General features: G+C 54.7%; 1 long non-coding RNA gene across 1 annotated transcript in view; it reads right to left on the reverse strand.

Annotated features, from left to right (window-relative positions):
- Positions 1-11400: 11400 nt before the first annotated feature.
- Positions 11401-21993, reverse strand: part of LOC111177847 (uncharacterized) — a 79827-nt gene continuing 69234 nt past the window's right edge. The window contains exon 3 of the long non-coding RNA XR_016392033.1: positions 11401-12445. This is a non-coding gene — a long non-coding RNA (uncharacterized LOC111177847). The remainder of the gene's footprint in view (positions 12446-21993) is intronic.

Below are 21993 nucleotides of genomic sequence, written 5' to 3' on the forward strand. Positions count from 1 at the left end.
CCATCCCCACGTGTATGTGAGCAAAGTGCCTGCCACCAGGCCACCCAGCAGCAGGTCGCCTCTTGGAATCTGCGTGAAGAACCATAAATTGCTGAGAAAGGGCCTCCTTCCCCGCACAACAGAAGGTTAGAGTGTTAAAGAGAGCAGTGAAACTGTTTTTATTAATCAGAACTGCTATAAAGAAAGCATTTTAATTAACATAATTATCCCAATTGAGAAAAGCAGTCCTTATCCCATAGATACTTTTCAGACTAAAGATGCAAGCTGTCATAATTAAGTAAAAGCGAGCCACTTTTTTCTTCTTGCGCTCCCTTCCCCTCTCGGACACCCGCTCCTCCCTAGGTTAGATCTCAAAGTGGAGACAAGGCAGATGTCACACCTTCAATGCACTCATGCTCTCACACCCCGGCTGCCTCTTGAGCTGCATTTCAGAGAGGATGTGCCCCCCGGGCCAGTGGGCCCTGGACCATGACCCCCTCTCATGCCTGACCTCAGAAGGGCCTCCCCACCTCCTAGGGAAGGAAGGAGACCCATCTCCAAAGGCACCCACCTCACCCCCTGCTGGATGACAAGTCCTAGAGCACTGTACCCCCCGGACACCTGCAGGGACTTTCCTGGGTCAGCAGGCCCAGAAGGAATAATTGGGGAGGACAGCCAGTGGGCACCCCAGACCATCACCCTGGTCCAAGCCACCAGCCCCCTCTCACCTGGATGTTCACCTTCACCCCCTAACTACCTCTCCTATCCACTCTTGACTCAAATTCAGGCCATTTCCCCCACATAACAGCCAGAAATCTGTTCATACCACAAATGTAAGTGTATAACCCTCCTCGGCCCTCATGGAGGCCTGGCCCAGCCCCCTTCAGCCACATTTCCCACTACTCCTCCCCTGGCTTTCTCCACTCCAGCCACACTGGCCTTTCCTCATCCTTCTCAGCTCATGTGCTAGTCCCTCTACCTCCTGCCCTCATCCCTCCAGCCACCACCTACCACCCTCTCAGCTCACATGTTCATCCTGCAGTGCTCAGCTCATGTGTCACCTCCTCAGGGAAGCCCTCCTTGACCTCCGGGACCTGGTCCATCCCCTCTTAAATCCTCTCACAGCACTGCATATCCGCCCCTTGCTAGTGTGCACACAGTGGCTTTACAACAGTGCTGTGATTCTTTATTTAGCTTTAGTCTCCTCTGTTCAACTATAAACTTCATGAAGCAGCCAGACCCTTTATTATTTTGCTTTGATTGTATTTTTGTTTGTTCACTGTTGTGTCCCCCGTGTCCATCACAGTGCTTGGCTTGTGGTAGGTACTTAAGAAATATTCGTGGAAGGAAAGAAGGAAGAGAGGGAGGAGGGAAGGGGAGGGAGCCCCGGCCCATGGCACTCTCTAGGAGACTGTCACAGCCCTCGTGTCAGCTGAGGGCATTTCAAGGAGGTAAGGGGTCACCCCAACAAACTGTGAAACTCTCCACTCCCCTCGTCCCATCTGGGCGTCATTACTCTCCCCATTTTACAGATACGGACACTAAGGCGTAGAGAAGCAGGATATGCCCAAGGTTACAGTGAACCAGTGCAAGAGTCTGGGCCTGTCTGAGGATCTGAGAATGTCTGCTTTGAGGTGCGATGAGGAGGGAGGAGAGAGATACAGGACCACCCACTGTGGATATAGTGTCCCCCTTGGGCTTGGGGGTTCTGAGAACTGCTAGGAGCACCTCTTAAGATGTGTGACCTGGGACTTTTCAGCCCATCTGAGCCTTAGCTTCTCCATCTGTGAAATGGGTGGTCTGGAGCAGGGAACATCCTCCGCCCTCCACCCATGACTCCCACTCCACCCCACCCTAACATCTAACACCCCCAAAGCTTCAGACCTCCCTCCTCCTCCCCCATAGAGCTGGCGATGCTGACAAATGCACCTGCTCACCGAGTACGTGCCACCCTCTGTGGCCATGCAGGGAGGGTGAAATTGGGAGCTTGCTGCTCCCGAAACAACTCCTACAGGGTGACACGTGCATAGGTGACACCACAGGTGTATTTTACCCCAACATGCTTCAGTTTCCTCCCTGAAAAGGTGTTTATTTTTCAGTACATCTTGAATAGGAGCCGCAAAGTGTATCGTCAGCTCTTTTTAAATGGCTTGTTAATGCTCCTGTAAAGCTCAGCACTGGCCGGAGGAGACAGCTCACTCCTGGTCCTGGTGTGGCCTGGACTCCCTTGCAGCCTGCGCTCTGAGCACACACCTGTGCTGAGTCTTGCACCGGACTCTGGCATTGCCAGGAAGCCTAGGAACTAGACACTCCCCGACAAAAGTATGCCCAGATCCCTGCTGGGGTCACAAGATTTGGCAACTCTTTGGAAATGGCTAGGAGCAGAGTTGGACCCTGCCTGGCAGAGGAAAGAGGAATGAGCACTGGCTTTATAGTCAGGTGGCCCAGGTTCAAATCCCTTCTTGGCCACGTACCAGCTGTGTGACCTAAATCCAGTTGCCAAACCTCTCTGAGCCCCAAGTTTCCTCATCTATAAAATGGCAATGCTAACGCCTACCTCAGGGCTTTTTTGCAGAGTGAATCAGGTAATAAATACCAAGTGCGAGGTAACATTCAATTTTTAAGGTGTGGTAATGGCATTATGGTTATGTTTCTTAAAGGGTCCTTACCTTTTAAAGATATACACTGAAACATTTATGGATAAAATTATACGATGTCAAAATAACCCAGTGGTGGTGGGTAGTAGGTGGGTATAGAGGAAACCAGTCTGGTCATGAGTTGATGCTCGATGATGAGAATGTGGAGCTCAGTCGACTAGTCTCTCTGCTTTCGGACAGGTTGACATTTTCACACTGAACCATCACACAGGCATCCATTAGGTGTTCATTAAATCCAGGGGTGCACTCTCCCAGCTGCAGAAACCTTGGACCCCTTGTACAGCAAGATTCAGAGACCGGCGGCAGCAAGAAAACATAAAGCACGAGGAAGGAGCACGGGGTGGGGGGCTAAACCTTCATAGAGGTACCCCCAGAGGCTCCTGCAGTCCACAGAAGGGGAGACAGGCAAGTGAGGGGCACCTATAACCTGGAAACTTGGGATCCCAGGGGAGTCAGGCAGCCTCTGTTTCAGGTCTGCTGTCCAAGCTGTGTGACCCAGGGACTATGGTTTTCCCTCTCTGAGCTCCAGGTTCCTATCATTATAATAGGGGTGGCAACACCTCACCCCACTTGACCCATCTGACCTGCCCAGGTAGCAGAAGCCTAGCCTGAGGCAGGTGCTTAATCACCCTTAATCACCCTTCTACTGGCCCCGCCTTCCTCAGCAAATTTAAATACAACCGCCTTCAGCTACTGAAGGCTGGGGTGGGCAGACCTGCTTCCCACTGGGCACAGGGATGCAGACCTGATAAGAGCCATCCTGCCCTCAGGAAGCTCCCAGGGATAAAGTAATTTTTTAAACCACTCTGTACCCAGCAAAGCCTCAGGAAATGGGGCTGAGAGGACTCCAGGCCTCAGGAAAAGAGGGACTCCGGGCCAGGAAAAAGGCAAGGATGATAGTAGTAATAGGAACAACGATGATGGGGCCTGACTTACTGGCACCGGGTCACAGCCTTCACCTGCACCTCTTGTTCTATCCTCACCACCACCTACCAGGTACACGGTACCATTATCCCCCCTGTAGCTGAGGAAACCGAGGCTCCGGGGGAGATGTTGCAGCAAGAGAGTGCAGAGCCACGCCTGAACCCTGCCACCCAAGTCCAAGGCCCAACAGGGTGGGGAGATGCTGGGGACACCTGGGCATCCCAAGGGGCCATCAGCAGAAAGTGCTGTGTCTGGGAGCCTGCGGCCCCGGCGAAGCCAGCCCTCTCCAGGCCTCAGTTTCTTCATCTGTGAAATGGGGGCAGGGAGACCCCAGCCCCACCTAGCGGGCAAGAGGGGAAAGCAGCACAGGTTGGGGAGGAGGCCACATCTCGAAGGTTCCAAAGGGAGCCGAGGCGGCTGTGAGGTAAGTCGGGGCGCGGGAGTGGGAGGCGAGAGAATGAGACAGATCTCTCAGGCTCTGGCTCTGGCGCTGTGATATTTTCCCCGGGTTATATTTTTAGATGGACTACTTTCTCTCCCCTCCCCCCTGCCTCAGTAGGAGGAAGAACACAGAAATAGCTGGGTGTGTGTGTCTGAACAGCTATATATAGTGGGCACAAACCCTCACCCAGGGCATCTCCCACTCACTGCCCCCTGGAGAAGGAGCGGGGAGGGGTGGGGGGCCTCCTCTTGCCCAGTAGCCACAGAGTCTACTCGGCTTCCCTGGCTCCCTCCAGGCACATCCCTCACCCCAGCACACGCATGTGCACACGTACACACAGCCAGACCCGCATCACCAGTGACTGACGGCTCGGACACGAGCCTCAGGGGGCGTTGGAGAGGGCCCGGAGCAACTTGGGATCTTGGGATCCCAGGGGAGTCAGGCAGCAAGCCCTACCCGGGAGGGTGGATGGGGTGAGGTGGGAAAGGGGGTGACTTCCAAAGACCTAACTCTAATTCTCTCTGCCTCGGGTTTGCTGGTCTACAGACTGCGATCAGGGCCCTTCCTTGGACTTGTCAAATCTTCAAAGCTGTGGATACTCTGACACTTCAGCATCCTTAGCGGAATATATATCTGAAATCAAACACATTCCCCCAAAGGCATCTGTCTGAGTCTTCATTGCTCAGATGTGGCAACTGAGAGCTGAAGGTCACAAGCAATCAGTGGCAGAGCCGCTTTCTAGCTTCGAGCTCACCTCTCTGAGCTCAGTTCCGTCATCAGTAAAGTGGGGATAAGGTTGGCACCCACTTTGTGGGCTACTGTGAGGAACAAATGAAGTGAGGCACATGAAGCCACCATTCCATAATGAGGAGGAGGGCCACGAGCTCCCAAGGGCCGGAAGTACCCCACAGCCTCCCTTGGCCAGAGCCCCCTCTGGGCCAGGCTCCAGCCTCATGGCCAGGGGCTGGTCCATTTCCACCCAACATCCCACCCTGGCAGGTCTCCACAAAGCTCACACCCAGCCCACAGTAGGTGCTTCCCAGATGGCAGGCGGACCCTATTACTACCTACCCTGGGGGAGCCTGAGATGGAGTCCTGTCCTCCTCTCCATCCTCCCACCGGTCACATAAGCTATGGTGGAGGATCAGGGTAGAAGGATTTACCCTCATGACCACTCCCCTCCAGGTGGTGGGGCTCCCACCTGGGTATCAGAAGCTGGTTTGGGTGTACCCAGTCCAGAGGCAGGTCTAATTGAGCTTAGCTGATTCCCTGTGCGAGGACCTGAATAGGACAAAGAGCCCTGGATGGGGGATTCAGTGACTGGAGTCTGAGTCCTGGATCAGCCATATGAGCTTGAGGGTGTCAGTTTCCCCATCCATACAGTGCAGGGAGTGGATTCGTGGTCCCTGGGAACCTTCGGGCTCACAGTCAACTCTTAGCACAGCTGACTCCCCACAGACAGACTTACAGCCATCATCTTTTTGAACCCTCAAAATTCCCCTATGGGAAGGAAACAGTGGTCATCTTACAGATGAAGAAACTGAGGCCCAGGGAGGGGAAAAGGCCTGCCTGGGTCACACAGAAAGCTAGTGGCAGACTGTTTTACCCCCTGGCTCCACGGGCAGCCTTGTCAGAGGTGGAGCCTGCATCTGCCAGGCCTGGGGAAGTCAGGACACCTGGGACACCTGTGCTGAACCACTGGCTCGCAAGATTCCTGAACATGTGCCAATGGACACACCTCAAGGAGGAGGTATGCAAGCTGGCTCCAGCACAGCACTGCTGCAGTGTGTGTGAAAGTGGCCCTGTCCCCTTCCTGCACCCATCCCCTGGCCATTGAGTTTTTGTTCCCAAGTGCAGAACTTCATTTTTCTACCCCTAAGATTCCATTTGGTTTGGTGGGTTTTAGCCCAGAGCTTCCATCAGCTGAGGACCCAAGGTGAGAACCACCTCTCACTGGCAAATGTGGGACTCTGTACCTTCGTCTAACTCACCAGAAGATTGGGGCAGAATGAGGCCAGAGCCCTAAGGTGCCCCACTGGGGACCTTCTTCCCACAGACCAACATCCAGTGTTGCCTCTTTGGACCCTTGGCCCTGCCCAAGTCCTCCTGAGCGCACTGTCACTGGGCACCGGTATCTGCCCTGCACAGAGCCTCTGAATCCACCCAGAGGCCCCAGAGGCCCTGGAGATGGGCAGGGAAGAAGCCTGCATCCCTGTAATGGTCCACACCACCCTAGTGGGGCCGTAGGCCCCTGTCCTGCCTAAGCAGGCCTGGGTACAGCAGTGCCTAAAGAGGGGAGGAGGAAGGACTCATGGCCAGGGCAACAGTCATTCCCCAGGCAGAAAGGATGTGGGCCTGATGGACACGGGTATATAGATATTGCACAAGAAAGAAGAAGCTTGCAGTTGCTACAGCCTATGTTCAGTTTCAGGACATCCACATGCAAAAAAAAAAAATGAAGTTGGACCCTTATGGTACACCATATACAAAAATTAACTCAAAATGGATTAAAAATCTAAATGTAATCCCTGAAACTATAAAACTCCTAAAGGACAACATAAGGGAAAACCTTCATGACATTGGACCTGGCAATGATTTCTTGGATATAAAACCAAATGCAGGGCTTCCCTGGTGGCGCAGTGGTTGAGAGTCCGCCTGCCGATGCAGGGGACACGGGTTCGAGCCCTGGTCTGGGAGGATCCCACATGCCGCAGAGCAGCTGAGCCCGTGCGCCACAACTACTGAGCCTGCACTCCGGAGCCCATGAGCCACAACTACTGAGCCTATGTGCTACAACTACTGAGGCCTGAGTGCCTAGAGCCCGTGCTCTGCAACAACAGAAGCCACCGCAATGAGAGGCCCGCGCACCACAGCGAAGAGTGGCCCCTGCTCGCCGCAACTAGAGAAAGTCCGGGTGCAGCAACAAAGACCCAACACAGCCAAAAATAAATAAATTTTAAAAAACAAAGGGGCTTCCCTGGTGGCGCAGTGGTTGAGAGTCCGCCTGCCGATGCCGGGGACACAGGTTCATACCCTGGTCTGGGAAGATCCCACATGCCGCAGAGCGGCTGGGCCCGTGAGCCATGGCCACTGAGCCTGCGCGTCCAGAGCCTGTGCTCCACAACAGGAGAGGCCACAACAGTGAGAGGCCCGTGTACCGCAAAAACAAAAACAAAAACAAATGCACAGGCAACAAAAGCAAAAATAGACAAATGGGGCTACATCAAACTTAAAACCCTCTGCGTGTCAAAGGAAACAATCAACAAAGTGAAAAGGCAACCTAGTGAACGGGAGAAAATATTTGCAAATCATATATCTGATAAGAGCTTAATATCCAGAATATATAAAGAATTCCTATGACTCAACACCAAAAACCAAATAATCCGACCCAAAAGTGGGCAAAGGACTTGAAAAGATATTTCTCCAAAGAAGATATACATATGGGGGGCGGGGAGATGAGGAGCCCCCTCAAACTGAGCCTCTTGAGACATGACCCCCAGGTCAAGGCTGTTTCTCCTCACTCAGACTGGGCCCCCTTCCCCTCCACCCCTGGCTGCCCCCTCACCCTCCCAGTCCAGCCAGGCCTGGTGGTGATAGATGCTGTCCCAGAGCAGGCATTTCAGGCAGCTTCCTCTCCCGCCGCCCGGCAATATGATTAATGCTCAGCCTGCCAGGAGCCCATTCATCACGGCCACGCCACATCCCCACGAGCGCAGGGCAGATGGGCTGCACTGGGGCCTGCCTGAGTCCTGGCCCACAGAGTCTTCCCAGGTCCCAGCCAGGCCAGAGGCCAAAGCCTCGCTGAGGGGTGGGGCCCAAGTGATGGTCACATAGGGAAGAGGGCTTTCTGCAGCCCTCACCACCTCACTCCTGCCCCTTCCTTTCAGCCTCCAGGGAGGGACCTCCAGGGGCAGCTCTAGGGGATCAGATAGAGCTAATGGGAACACCACCCCGTGTACTCCTTCCCAGCTATGTGGCCTTGCAGACCTCATCTTCTCTTCACAGCTCAGCTTCCATATCTGTAACATAAGAACAGTAAGAAGCTGCTGGCAGGTTCATTTGAGGTGATTTGTATCACATGCTCCCCTGAGGCCTGGCCTGCAGCAGGGCTGGGGCAGGATCCTGACTCCTTAGACCTTGCGGGGCTCTCCTGGGACCGCCCACTGAGCAAAACCAGAGCTGCGCCCCACCACCCAGGTCAGAACCCTGCCCCACAACTGCATAGTCACTACAGCCCCTCCGGCCTCAATTTCCGCAGCAGCAGAATGGGCATAATAAAATTATCGCTAACCCACACTTGGCGTACAACATCTTAGCCACCGATCATTTTTATTATCCCGGGGCACCTTCCAGCCCACCTTTGGCACCCCCCTCCTGGCAGGTAGGCTGGGTGAGGGGCTGGACAGAGTCATGGAAGGCCTGTGCAGGAGAACAGGCTGGGCCCGGGCACCAGGCTCCGATGTGGAAGCCGCCCCCAGGTGCCAATACCGTAGGAGGTGTCAGGGAGCCGCCCTACTGCCCCAGTTTCCCAGAAGTGTCCAGCCGAAGTCGGGGAGCGAGGAGGACGTGCAGTCACATATGCACATCCAGGACCCCGCATGACCACTGCCCGGGACAGCCAGAGCCTAGCACTACAGCCCCACCCGTTCCTGGTGCCCTGCATGCCCCCCAGGGCAGAGGACACAGGTGGGTTCAATCCCACCCCTGCCTCTTCTGTGACTTGGGTCAACTCACCTTCCCCACACGGGCCTCTGTTTTTCGTATGGCAACAGGGCTAGTGACATCCCTCTCCTGTATGAGGAATGAACAATGCTACGTGTGTGAAAACTGTGCCAGGTGCCTGGCAGGTGGCATGTGCCAGGTCTTTCTCCTTCCCCTCTCTCCTCCCTGTCTCCCACCTCCACCTGCCAGGCCTTTCAGGCCAGCCCCGTCGTTACCACTGCTGCCCCGCTGCACCCCGTTCAAGCAGCCTCCCCACCTCCTCACAACTTGGATTTCACCCCTCTGTGCCCATCTCCACCCTGGTAGCTGAAAGCACCAATCACCAAAGCGGGGACAAGCTGCCTCCGCCTCATACCCAGCAGTGCCCCCAGCAGCCTTCAGTAATTGATACCCAGAGGAAGGCAGCAGAAAAGAAGCCAGAGCCGCCACCCCAACCACAGCCACAGGAGCTGGAGGACAGAGATACCACTGGCTTCAGCTGGAGCTGGCTCTGCTGTCTGCCCCACCCATAAGAGCAACCGGCTACCAATCCTGGCAATAATAATAGCTCCACTGACGGGGTCCTCACCACGTGACAGGCCATGTTTAAAGGCTTCTCATGCATCCTCTTATCCAATCTTCCCAACATCCCTATGAGGAAGCGACTGTTATGCCCATTTTACAGATGAGGAGACTGAAGCACAGAGACGTTAGGAAACTTGCTCAAAGTCACACAGCTCACAAGCGGCGACAACAGTATGAACCCAGGTGGTCTGGCTCAGAACTTGGGCTCTTAACACTATACTTTTCTGCTAAGTCCATCCCCCAGCACCACAGAAATGCCCACAACTGGAGATCTGGTGGGGAGAAGGGAGAAGGCCATGGGGTCTCCCTTCTGTGTTGAGGTGACTGAGGTGAAAACCAAGGAAACAGAGCAGTGTTTGAAGCAGAGACCCTCTGACTTCTTAAAGCTGAAAATTACATCCCCAAGAATAGGATGTCAATTAGGGCATAGGCCTGACACCCAGCCCCATCATTCCCCTGTTTTAGAAATGAGGGCAGTCACAGCTTGGGTCTGCATCTCAGACCCACATGAAAAAGGCCAGTGAACTCTGGCAGCGATGATAGAATCGGGGTGGGTGCCTGGCAAGCCCACCAATCCAGCCAAGACCCTTTCCCCAGGCCTCCTGGGCTCTTCTGGGGGGGGCCAGGCCTCTTCCGGAGTGGTCCTCACACTTCTGGTCCCCTCAGATGATTGTACACCCCTTGGTGCCCACGTGGGGCTTCACGTGGGGCAGAACATTGGCCAAGGCTGGCCACCACCCACGCCCAGCCTTGACTGCAGATGGAGCCCGTGCCCTGGTGTGACCTGCGGACCTGCGGCTCCTCCTTCTGCCCCGGACAGATGCTGTTGTAACTGTGGCTCCCAGACTTGCATAATGCCTCCCCGCCAGGCTCCCCATGCACCACACACACACACACACACACACGTGCGCGCACGCGTGCATGCTCTGATCCAGCACAGCTTTCTTCTATTCCAAAGATTTCTCGGGCCATCCCACAGTCATAAATAATCAAACATGCATCCGATGCCAGTTCCAGGTGTGCCAGATGACATCCCTTCAGGTCTGTGGTCAGCCTTGTGGATTTGAAGCTGCCCTTCTCAGCCTACCCTTAGTAGCATCTCTGCTACTGAATCCCACGTCTGGGACAAGCGCCTGGAGCTTGCTCTCAGTCAACTGAATGGGGCTAGAGCCCACTCAGCCAAGGGATGGCGGGCTGGGGAGGGCAGCTAAGGGCAGTTACTGTGGGCTAGCTCCTAAGGGTGGGGACAAACTCTAAGCAGAGGGGCTGTCAGTGTGCAGGCACAGAGGAGAGGGAAGTGGGTCATGTCTAGGAAGGATAGATGTGCCCCGGAGAGGGAACCTGAGAGAGCAGCCAAGTGGCTTCATCTTGCAGCTCTGCTGATTGTGGCCTCCTGGTCCAGACAGGAGTCCAGCTCCCACCCCACATGCCATGGCTTCTCTGGAGGGCAGACCCCAACTCCTGGGGGCCTGGCCAGGGGACATGGTGGCCAAAGGTGTGGCCTCTAACCATGCCTCTCCCCCTGGGAGGCCCCAGACTGGGAGGAAAGGTGCAGAGTAGTGGAGAGTGATACATAGACTGTAGGACTTGGAGGGAGAACCTGAGCCAAATCCTACCTTGGCCACCAGGGTCCATCCCCACCTCTCAGCCTCGGCTCTAGGCTCCTTTCCACCTCTAGGAAGGGAACAAACTGCTCCCTCTCATGAGTTGTTGGTAAGATTAATGAGCTAATTAAAGTGTGAAAAATGTTTCTTGTAGACTTAAAAGAGGTGATCAACCATGGCAAATTAATAACAATTAACACCCCTCCTCCAGGCAGTCTGCCTGGATTGGGTCCACTGGGCACAGTTTTCCCTCGCAAGAATGGCAGGAAGGCTGCGCCGGCCTTCGCAGGAGTGTCTGAGCTGCTGTGGGCTGCTCTTCTCTGTTCCCCAGAGTCCTGCAGACTCTTCCCGATAACCAGACCCATCCTGTGCCTGGCCCTGGGCTCTGTGTTCACAGAACTCAGTCCATGAGGCAAAATAACTGGTGTGTCTTTTAACATTTACTGAGCATCAACTGTGTGCCAGCCTCTGTACCAGTCCTTCTCCATACAACACAACGCCCGGAAGGATACACTGGGAGGAGCCCCCTTTCAGAGATGAGGAAATGCGGAGGAGTGGGTCACACAGACAAGGGTGAAGCCAGAACTCCAGCTGGTTATCTCAGTTACCCCCGTCCTGGGCTGTGTAGCAAGGTTAGGCTGCCAGACGAGGGTGGAGAGCCAGGGAGGCCCGCCCTCAGGTCCCCCACTGCTCCCCACTGGCTGATGCTATTGCTGTGAAAGGCTTTCGGGGGGAATGGTGCCACCTCCCCTACTTCACACCCCTCTGCTCCCTCCTGTGTGTGGAGGCGAGGCTGACTCGGCAGACACACTTGGGCCCCCTGACGCCAAATTAAAGCCAGAACCCTCTTAGAAATCATCCACTCAGCAAAGCCTCCTTGGAACTGCAGTCCGAGGAGACACAGGGAGCTGGGGGGAGGGAAAGCACCTGCCCTGAGACCTGCTGGGGCCTGCCTGTGCAACCCCTCATCAAACAGCGTTCCCCAGACCCAGGAATCGTGTCCCCAAAATGCTCACTCATTGAAGAGCACGGCCAGGCCCCCAAAGCCTGAGCTCGACCACCTAGAGCACCTACAGCCTAACTTAGACCTTGGCCTGCCCCCCACAGGCAGGCCCACCTCCCCTGAGTGGCCCACAGCTCTGCCCCCTGCTCAGTGAGGGGCCTCCAGGGTCCCTCCAGGGTCTCACTCCTGGCTGGTGCCTCCGCCAGCAGCCCCCAAACCCCAACAGCGCCCATAACCCTGACCCCTCAGACCAAGGAGCCACCCTCCTCTTTTCTTCCCCAAAGCTGATTCCCAAACCCTTTTTTTCACCCTGCAGCTCAACAGGACCCCCAGGAGCATGGCTGGAGGAGGGCAAAGGTAGGCTCCAGGAGATGGAAGAGGAGAAATGGTGGCAGAGAGGGCGGAGCAGAGGGAGACAAGGCCCCTGGAACCTGCCCTGCATGCACACACCCTAGGGCCCAGCCTCATCCACCAACCCAGACAGCTGCTGCTGCTTACCTCTGGGGGGGGGGTTAGCGTGAGCGGGCTCAGGGGCTCTTCAGAGGGACACCTGCAGAGAGACGGCAGAGAAGGGGTGAGACCGCAGTCAGATGGAGACCAGCAGACTCCTCACCCACAGGACCCACCCGGCAATCAACCCCACCAAACCTCCGCTCACAGCCCGGGACAGAGGGAGCAGCAGACTGGGCAGCCAAAGGATGCCAGACTCACCCCAGAGTCAAGAATGCACTTTCTATAAAGCAAGTACCTGGCTGCAGCTGGCTGGGGAGGGGCCTCAGGAGGGATGGAGCTGCGGGGAGGGGTGCTCCCTGTGGCAGGCCCGAGTGCCCATAAACAGAGAGCAGCTGTCTCCACCTCCCCATACCTGTGGGTTCTCTGGCCCCTGGACACACGGGACCAAACCTCAAATTCTCTCTCCTGAGGTCAGATGTGGTGGCACAGGGAGCTCCCAGGCCCTCTCCTTCATCTCTAACTGGGACCTTGACATGGTCATCTCAGCTGGCTCGCCCCATGACCCTGGGCCAGCCCTTCCCCTCACTGTGTCTTGGCTTCCCCATCAATACCAGTAAGTGCATCAGAGTTACCTGGAGGGCTTATGAAAACATGGCATGCTGGACCCCACCCCCAGAGTTTCTGATTCAGCAGGTCCAGGGTGGGGCCTGAGAATCAGCCTTTCCAAGAAGCTCCCAGGTGCTGCTGCTGCTGCCATTTGGGGATCACACTTTGGGAACTGCCAGTCTAGATGTGTCTGGCCTGTAAAGTGCACAGTCCACACCCTCAAGGAGTTCATAGGCTGACTGAGGGGACCACACTCATGTGCACACACGGCTGATTCAAAGCAGCCACCGCAGGTCAGCTTATATTGAATAGATCCGATAGGTGTGGGATATGGGCCAGTGCAGTCATGGAAGGCTTCCTGGAGGAGGTAGAGACTAAATTTACTATTTTTACATATTGTAGTCTTATCACTATACAAGTAATACAGGTGTACCTTGTTTTATTGCACTTCACAGATATTGTGGTTTTTACAAATGAAAGGTTTGTGGCAACCCTTCATCGAGTAAGTCTGTCAGCACCATTTTTCCCACAGCATTTGCTCACTTCATGTCTGTGTCACATTTTGGTAATTCTTGCAATATTTGAAACCCTCCACCAGCAAAAAGATTATGACTCACTGAAGGCTCAGATGATGCTTAGCATTTTTTTAGCAATAAAGTCTTTTTTAATTAAGGCATGTACTTTGTTTTTTCAGACATAATGCTATTACTTAATAGACTACAGCACAGTATAAACATAATTTTTATACACACTGGGAGACCAAAAACTTCACGTGACTCACTTTATTGCAATATTCACTTTATTGTGGTGGTCTGGAACCAAACCCACAATATCTCCAAGGTATGCCTGTACATGAAAGCTCTCTCTTGTTAAGAGCTTCAAATACAGGTATTTGTAGGGTAAACATGCTCTCACTCCCAACCACATCTCCAGAGGTCCTGACTGCCCAGCTGGTGTGAAACTTTCACTATGCATTTGCACAGACATGCAGAGAGGTGCACAAGTGTTTACATAGAGAACAAACCTGCAGTTACGCGCCAGAGTATGGTCTCTATGCTGGTGTATAATCACGTTCCTCACAATAGATTCTGGAGCTCTTTCCCTGTCTGTACATAAAGATAACAATAATCACTGCTTGTACTCACTGAGCACCTACTATGTGCCAGATACTGGGTTGAGCACTGTATGTATTAACCCATTTAATTCTCATAACAACCCCCCCAAGACGGGTGCTGCTGTTAGCCTAATTTGTAGATGAGAAAACCAAAGTGCAGAGTAACCTTCCCCAGAACGCCCAGCCTAGGATGTGGCTGAGCCCATGAAGCGCCAGTGTCTGTGCTCCAAACAGAGCCCCACTATGCTCGGTGCTACATGGAGGAACTCCACGTGGTGAACATATCCTCACCTACGTAATCAGACCTCCCAGGATGAATGCTTAGGGGGTTCCAGTTTCTTATTTCAAACATTGCTGGAAAAAAAGCCCGCTCTTTGTACACATGTATTTCTAAAAAGCAGGTCAAAATGTATACACATTTACAATTTTGATACTCACTGCCAAATTGTCCTCCAAAAATGTCTGTGCCAATGCCAAGCTGACCACTCCCTCAGGTGAACGCCTACTTAAGAACAATTCCCATTTACTGAGTACCTACTAGGTGCCAGATCCAGTAACATCTGTGTTGTCATCTCTATTTTGCAGATGTGGAACTGAGGCTCAGAGAGGTTAAGTTACTTGCCCAAGGTCACACAGCTGGTAAACAGCATATCAGTTTGCCTCAATATTATGAAGGAAGAAAGGGAAGAAGAGGAGGGAGGAAAAGACAAAGGGGGAGAGGGAAGGAGATTCCTCAATCCATGTGCCCTTCCATCTTTCTGCTCCCTTTTATAGCAAAACTTAAGAGCTCTCTCTACTAAGTGTCTCAGTCTCCACTCCCTCACCTCCTGCTCTCCCTCACTCCCTCTCCAATTGTGCTTCCATCCCCATCACCCCACAAAACTGCTCTTATCAAGGTTCCCAGAAACCTCATTTTTGCCAAACCCAGTGGTCACTCTCTGACACGGCTGACTGCTTCCTCCATCGGGAAACACTTTATCTCTGGGCTCCCAGGATTCAGCCTCTCCTGGTTGTGCTCCCAGGCTTTCCTCCCTTCTTACCCCACCCGCCTCCAAACATCCGAGGCCACAGGGCTGGCCGGGGCTCTCTGCTCTCTCCTATCTATGCATTCCCTGGTGGGTCGGACGTGTGGCTTTAAATCCCAGCCACGCCCCCAGATCTCTCTGCAGCCCCAGCCCTCTCCTGAGCAACAGCTGTGTGAATCCACAGGCCTATTTGTCATCTCCACTTGCTCATCTAACAGACCTGTCCAAAAGAGAACTCTTAATTTTTATCCCCCAAATTATGTCTCCCTCAGCCTTGACTCCTCTCTTTCTCACCCGACACCCAAGCCATCAACACACCATGTCAGTTCAACCCCCAAAACACATCCAGAACCTGCCCACTTCCCCGGCTCATCTGCTTCCGCCCCTGTCAGCCCTTGCCTGGATAACTGCAGCAGCCTCCTGCCTCTCCAGGCTCCCTGATCCCACCCTGGCCCCAAACTATCAGGGCAGCCACATGATGGTACAAAGGGAATCCTGTCACTCTCCAGCCATAGCAAGCCGTTTCCATGGCAGAGAATCAAGTCTAGACTCCTCAAAGCCTACCCACTGCTCAGAACTCACCTTTGACCACAATCTGGCCCCCTCCCACACTGGCCAGTTTCGGGGACTCTGTCATTGTTGCTCCTGCTGCCCAGAATGCTCTTTCCCCAGACCTCCCTACCACCCTGGTCAAATGGGACCTCCTTTATCTTCCCTGGTCATCCCCATGCACCCCAATCTCTACCATCTTTCATAGACTTTATCCCTACCTGACATTATCTTGCTGATTTAGTCCTTGTTTCTCATGGATCTCCTCATCGTAATACAAACGCAGTTAGGCAGGGAGGGACCGTGTCCATCTTGTTCAGCTCTATATCCACCTCTCGCTATGTGCAGTACTCAGCACATAGCAGACACTCAGTAAATATTTGTTGAATGAATGAACGAATAAATGAATAAAAGAATGAAGAGGCAGAGGCAGCTCTATCTGGCTGCAAAGCCTGTGCTTCTATTTTCTACAGAGTCTGCTGCCATATGAAGTGGGAAGGAGCCGGAAGGCACACCCAGCAGGGCAGGACCCTCTGAGCAAACGCTGGGAGGTGGGCACAAAGCTGGGACAAGGCCAGCTGGAGTGGCGGATGCACACTGAAGAGCAGTGGGGCCTGAGGCCTCCCTGGGATGCCAAGCCCAGCAGCCCCGCCCCAGGTGGGAACTGGGGCTCTCACACCTGCCAACCTGTCCCATTCAGGAGGGAGCCTTGGGGGGCAGCCGGCAACTGAGCATGACTGGCAGGGGGCCAGGATGCCTGCCAACAGCTGGCACTGCTGCTTGGCAGCCAAGTAATCGTGTTAGCCAGCGGAAATTGGTCCAGGGAGCTTTTTCCTTCGCCTCCCATTTTCATTCTCTTCCCTTCCCCCTTGGAGCTGCAAGACTCGGAAGATTGATCTTTGCCTGAAACAGAGGAGATAACTCGATATAATGAACTCTACGGTCCCTCTTGCTGTTTGGAGGTTTTAAAAAATTTTAAAGGGCTAGGGACAAAAAAGCTTGTCCTCAGGGCTCTCTGGGGCTGCCCATCCTCCCCTGGTAGCCCCCACCTCTGCTCATGCCTCTGCTCATGCCCTTCTCCCAATTCTCTGTCTGCCTCCTTCCCCCTTCTTTTTCCCTTGGGATGCCTTGATGGAACAAAGGTTAAAAATATCCCCTTTCTCTTGCAGGTTTTAAAAATAATTTCGTTGAGGTCAGGGCTGGATCCGCCAATCGCCCTGTCTCCCACTGCCCCGCCCCTGTGGCTGCCCCCCACTTCCCAGAGTCACCAGCCAGCCTGGGGGTGACAAGTTGGCTCAGTCCACCTGTTCTCAAAGCATTTCCAAAGGGAGCCAGCGAGGCCCCGGCCAGAGATGGCTTTTGTTCCAGCAAACGGCTCTTTAAAGAGCTGCCTAATGACACACAAAGGAAGCAAAGCTCCAACTGGGACCCAGGTTTTGCCCCACCTCACTGGAGGTGCATGCCTCCCCCTCCCCAATCAGCCCCACCGTCCAGCCTGGGACTCACAGCCCTGTGCCCCTACATACATCCACATAATCAATCGACATTTATTGAGCACCTACGCTGTGCCAAGCATTGGGCTGGGAGCTGGGGATGCAGGGGACAACCAATCCCTTCTGATTCCTGCCCTCAGTGGCCTGAAAGCCTGGCGAGCAATCAATGGTCACACTGATGGGGGGGCAGGGGGGAAGCCCACTCCACACTGGGATGAGGGGGCTCTGAGAGCATGGACAGTGGTCAGGGAAGGCTTGCCTGAGGAACTGTCCTTAGAGCAGAAATCTACAGGACAAGTAGAAAATCATAGGGCAGAGGGTGTGGGTGGAGGGCTCCAGGCATTATAGGGAGGGTCTGCTCTCAGGAGGATGCCACCCAGTAGGGGTGGGGGGAGGAGTTCTTCCCCAGGGCTCTCCACCTGCAAAGGGAGGCCAGATCCCATGATTCCCTACCTGGCATTCAAGGCCCTTCCTAGCCTGGTCTCTGACCCCAAGACCCCCTCATCTCCAGCCTCCCCTTTCAAGGTACAGCTCAAGTGTTGCCTCATCGGCCCCAGGGCAGGAATTTCTGCTCCCTCTGGGCTCCTACATCCGTGCTCCTCCCCATGCCAGCCTCCTGCTGGATGTTACAGGCCCACCTGCTCACACAGGCAATGCTGAGCAGTCTCTGTGTAGCCGCAGCCCCGCACAGAGCCAGGAGTGTGTGCCAAGTAGAAGGGAGCAACTGGGGACACCATCAGGTTCTGACTCAGATCAGGGACAGCCGAAGGTATCAGAGAGAGCTTCCTGAAGAGGTAGGTCAGGGCTCTGAATAGAGAAGGATTTGGACAATACAAGGGGGGTGGACGGGGGATCCAGTAACCAACAAGGACCTACTGTATGGCACAGGGAACTCTGCTCAATGTTATGTGGCAGCCTGGATGGGAGGGGAGTTCAGGGGAGAATGGATACATGTATATGTATGGCTGTGTTGCTTTGCTGTGCACCTGAAGCTATCCCAACATTGTTAATCGCCTATACTCCAATATAAAACAAAAAGTTTAATAAATAAAATGAAAAAAAAAAAAAAGGTGGGTGGGTGGGACTTCCCAGGCTGTCCAGTGGTTAAGACTTCACCTTCCAATGCAGGGGGTGTGGGTTCAATGGGAGCTAAGATCCCACATGCCTCGAGGCCAAAAAACCAAAACAGAAACAATATTGTAACAAATTCAATAAAGACTTTAAAAATGGTCCACATAAAAAAAAAAAAAAAAGGGACATTCCTGGTGGTCCAGTGGCAAAAAATCCGCCTTCCAATGCAGGGGACGCAAGTTCAATCCCTGGTGGGGGAACTAAGATCCCACGTGCCGCAGGGCAACTAGGCCCACGTGCCACAACTACTGAGCTCGCGCGCCTCATCTAGAGAGCCCGCATGCCGCAAACTACACAGCCCACGCACTCTGGAGCCCATGTGCCACAACTAGAGAAGAGAAAACCCGCACGCCACGGCTAGAGAGAAGAGATCCGTGCGCCACAGCTAGAGTGAAGCCTGAGTGCCACAACGAAGAGCCCACGTGCCACAACGCAAAGATCCTGCATGCATCAATGAAGATCCTGTGTGCCTGCAACTAAGATCCGATGCAACCTAAATAAATTAATTAAATATTTTTTTTAAAAAAAAGGTGGGGGGATCCAGGGCAGCAGAGACAGAGCAGCTCAGAAAAGGCCCGAGGAGGTGGGCACCCAAAGACTTGAAGCCTGCCTAGGCTGATCTCTAAGCTGCAGCGCTTAAGAAGTCAAGTTGCAGAGGGGGAAACTGAGGCTCAGAGAGCAGCTGCTTCCACTAGGCTATGCAGCCAGGCAACAGCGGCAGGCAGGATGCTGTCCAAAGGTCCTTAAGCAGGCACCGTCCACCAGCACCCATTTCCAGCACCCTCGACCCCCACTAGAAGAGCTCACGGACTAGTACTCAGGCAGCTACCACACCATGTGGCCCATGGAAGGAGGATGGGAGCCCGGAGAGCCCAAACCTGAGCTAGGGAGGCAAGAGGTACCTGAAGTGGTTCTCTAAGATGTTTGCTGGGCTAAGAAAGGCACTCCAGACGGGAGTCATCCTGGGCAAGGCCCCAGAAGAACCTCCGTCAGGTTTGCTTCTCTGCCCACACCCAGGGTTTCTGGCCTGGCTGGACTCCTGGGAACATGGGTCAGCCCACTCAAGCCCGAGCCTTGAAGAAACCAACCCCTTCCCCGCCTACCACCACATTGCCCTGAGAGGCTGTTCTGGGAAACCCGTAGCCAGCCTCAGGCTTTCTGTCCCCCCCACTTTTGGCCCTGAGGTCCCAGCCCCCTTGGGTCAAGGACACAGCAGAGGCTAAGGGCTCTTGCCCAGGAAGGTCCCTGACTACCCCTCCAGCATCCCCCAGGCGGCCCTGGAAACCAAGCCACAGCCCCTACAGATTGCAGTGTGGCTAGCTTCTCTCCCCAGGGCCCACCACTGCCAGGAAGAAACGGAAAGGCCCAGCCTGCCCCCGTGGTTCTGCAGGCGAGTGGCTTCCCGCCTCAGCTTCTCCAACACGGCCCCCTGGGGCCGCGGGCTCTGCGGGCCTCAGGCTGGTTGGAGGTACAGGAAGCTCAATGTAACCAGCCCAGCCCCGCTGCTGGGGACTGAAGCCCTGGTCCCATACAGACCAGGGAAGCCTCACCCAGAAGGTCCACACACAAGGCTTCCCAAGACCTCAGCTGAACCCAGAGAGGAAATCAACGTTCAGATAGAGGGGGGAGAGAGTCTGGTGGGGGGAGGGGCAGAGAGCGGCTTGGGCCATACTCAGTGGGCCGAGCCTGGATGTCAGGCGGATGGAAATTTTGGGCATCGGCCTCTGTGCCCAGTAGCTTCATGGGCTGAGCCAAGCAGAGGAGTAGGGCCTTCAGCCAGCTACTGGCAAATGCAAGGCTGGACAGAGGGGCCACTCCAGGGGAGCCGGCTGACCTGGCTCAGCCCCCCAAGCCCAGCTCGGGCCAGGCCAGAAAAACTGCCACTGGGCATGTGTGGAGCTGAACGTTCTTTCCTAAGCCTCTGAGGGGTAAGAAGGCCCAGGCTGGTCCCCCAACCATGGCCTCCGGCCAGCCCAGCCAGAGCTGCCCCTCCCTGTCACTGTACCCGCAGCCTTTGGGAAGCAGAGTCACAGCAGACAGGGTCTTGCAGAGCCACCATCTGGGTGGCTGACACAGCAGCTTACCTACCCTCCCAGCAGCCCTCTGAGGGGGCTGTGAGCATCCCCCTTACAGAGGGGAAAACCGAGGCTGAGTAGAAGACACAGAGAATCCTGCTCCCAGCCCAGTGATGAGAGAAAAACCAGATGATGGGCAAAATCATAACTTTTATCCAGCCCGTCAGAGAGCTGAGGTCACAAGGCAACCAGGGGAACCAAACTGCAGAGGGTGACAAGCTGCTCCAAGGAGAGTGGGACACACAGGCGGTTTCACCTCTGGTAGAGTCGGGAGGAAAGGGTGCTGTCAAAACAGCAGGTGAGGGGCTTCCCTGGTGGCGCAGTGGTTGAGAGTCCGCCTGCCGATGCAGAGGACACGGGTTCGTGCCCCAGTCCGGGAAGATCCCACATGCCGCAGAGCGGCTGGGCCCGTGAGCCATGGCCGCTGAGCCTGTGCGTCCAGAGCCTGTGCTCTGCAACGGGAGAGGCCACAAGAGTGAGAGGCCCACGTACCGCAAAAAAAAAAAAAAAAAAAACAGCAGGTGAGGGGCGCTAGAGTCCGCGAGCCACAACTACTGAGCTCAAGTGCCACAACTACTGAAGCCCACGCGCCTAGAGCCTGTGCTCCGCAACAAGAGAAGTCCCCGCTCACCACAACTAGAGAAAGCCCGCACGCAGCAATGAAGACCCAATGCAGCCAAAAATAAAATAAATTAAAAAAACAGGTGAGCAGAAAGCAGCGACAGGTGGAGGAAATCGCAGGGACTAAGTGTGGATCAGCATATGACCATTTAGATCCCACGGTCCCAGACAAAATGGGGGTTGGCCCTCCCCACCAGCTTGTTTCCACAGCCGCTCACAACACTCATGAGAAAGCGTGGGGCACAGTGGGAGATGGAAGAAACATCCCTCAGTGTGCAGACAGAACACCAGCCACCTCCCCTCCCTGCTGACTTGGTTGTCCCCCAACTGCCCGCCAGCCTTCCCTGCCAGGAGGGGGTCTCACTAGGGGGTTTGGGCAACCCCTTCTCCTCTCTGGGCTCCTTCCCTTGTCAGTCATGTCCATCATGACCATCACCTTTGCTACGGCCCACAGGGTAATGAGAGTGGGCCTGCGGGGAGCCCAGGGACCAGGGGAGGGGAAAGAGAGCACCAGGGCCCACACCTTCTCTGTGGAAGGGGGAGCATGACCCCGATACCCCCAAAGCGGAGTTGAGGGGCTGAAAGGGCACAGGTTACTGGGGGCGAGGGTCAGAGCCGAGGCTTCCTAGCCTCAGGCCCGTGCCCTGTGCCCTTCCTAAAGGAGCCCCAGCCAAAGGAGGGTGGACAGGGTCTGCTCCATTCCTTCTGAAGATGGTCTACTCTGGGCAGAGAGTGGGGGGTGATTTTCTTTTCTCTCTCCTCGAAGAACCTTTAGACAGTCAAATTATAGTTCGATATAAAAGCAGAGGCAAAGACGTCAAGTTCAGGAGTTATTCTCTTCTTAATGAGCAAGTGGGGAGGACGGAGGGAGGCAGGAGACAGGCTGAAGATTTGCAGTGACTGGAGGTTGGGGGCAGAGTAGAAGAAAAAGCCCCTAGGCCACCGCTCTGGGGGAGGGCAGCAGCGAGGCAGGGGTCTGGGTGGGCATAGCAAAGGCCGGAGGGGATACTGCTGTGAACCTGGGGGCAGCG

Source organism: Delphinapterus leucas, chromosome 2 (assembly GCF_059928025.1).
Source record: "Delphinapterus leucas isolate spDelLeu-1000000601 "Yukka" chromosome 2, BTC_Dleu_Yukka2, whole genome shotgun sequence".
Classification (NCBI taxonomy): Eukaryota; Metazoa; Chordata; class Mammalia; order Artiodactyla; family Monodontidae; genus Delphinapterus; species Delphinapterus leucas.